The sequence below is a fragment of the Photinus pyralis genome, unplaced genomic scaffold (genome assembly GCF_008802855.1).
Source record: "Photinus pyralis isolate 1611_PpyrPB1 unplaced genomic scaffold, Ppyr1.3 Ppyr1.4_LG10, whole genome shotgun sequence".
Taxonomy (NCBI): domain Eukaryota; kingdom Metazoa; phylum Arthropoda; class Insecta; order Coleoptera; family Lampyridae; genus Photinus; species Photinus pyralis.
Genome location: NW_022170250.1, coordinates 123687 through 124786, shown reverse-complemented (window position 1 = coordinate 124786; position 1100 = coordinate 123687). Strand labels below are relative to the sequence as shown.

The following is a 1100-nucleotide window of genomic DNA, read 5'->3' as shown; positions in this document are numbered from 1 at the left end:
CTCTTCATAAGTTGTAGTACCAGTTTGGTGTTATATTTTAGAAAAGAATTTAATCTACCTTTTTAGAATAAAGTATACAGGGTGTTCCATTTTAAAAATTAGCGTAGGTATTTCCACAAATTTTTTACCTGATCCCTTATTCCGAGAACTGTCACATGCGACGCGGATAATAGTTTTTTTTAAATAGCATTAACGATTACGGAGACGAGTGTCGCAAATATGAGACACTCTGTATATTCATTTGTTCAGGAAAGTTGTTATTTTTATGTTTATTTTACCGTCAAGTCTCGTGTGGTATTTTTGCCCCATCCTGTAAGTATCTGCCCATTGTGTTTCTTGTTAAACTTGTCTTTGTAGGTGAGCTCAATCAAGATGGACTTTAACGAAGAAAAACCATTTTTTTATGTGAACAATTGTACCTGACTCAAATGCCAGTATGGATAACTCCTGATCCTAAACTATTTACCCTTCCTGTACGTCCCTGGCATTTAATAAACGATAATAAGTGAAAGGTTGTTTTTTTATCCTGACATCACCTTTTTGAATGGAACACCCTGTATTTTTAATCTTTGGACGATATTAAAATATTCTCTTCATAAGTTGTAATACCAGTTTGGTGTTATATTTTGGAAACGAATTTAATGTACCTTTTTAGATTAATATATACAGGGTGTTCCTTTTTAAAAATTAGCGTTTTTCCACAAATTTTTTTACCTGATCCCTTCTACTTATTCTAGGAACTGCCACATGCGACGTGGATAATAGTTTTTTTAATAGCATTATCGATTACGGAGATGACTATTGCAAATATGAGACACCCTGTACCCATTTGTACAGGAAAAAGTTGTTATTTTTATGTTTATTTTACAGTCAAATCTAGAGTGGTGTTTTTGCCCCATCCTGTAAGTATCTGCCAATTGCGTTTCTTGTTAAAACTTTTGTCTTTGTAGGTGAGCTCAATCACGGTCGCCAATCAAAGATGGACTTTACGAAGAAAAACCATTTTTTTATGTGAACAATTGTACCTGAGTCAAATGCCAGTATGGATAACTCCTGATCCTAAACTATTTACCCTTCCTGTACGTCCCTGGCATTTAATA

General features: G+C 34.0%; 1 long non-coding RNA gene across 2 annotated transcripts; it reads left to right on the top strand.

The window, feature by feature from the left end:
* Positions 1-279: 279 nt before the first annotated feature.
* LOC116162143 lies at positions 280-1092 on the top strand. 2 transcript variants are annotated; one of them, XR_004143500.1, is made up of 4 exons: positions 280-312; positions 358-512; positions 738-902; positions 951-1092. It is a non-coding gene; the product is annotated as an uncharacterized LOC116162143 (long non-coding RNA). The 2 variants fall into 2 exon arrangements; XR_004143499.1 differs by having other exon boundaries at positions 358-902.
* The last annotated feature ends 8 nt before the right edge of the window (positions 1093-1100 follow it).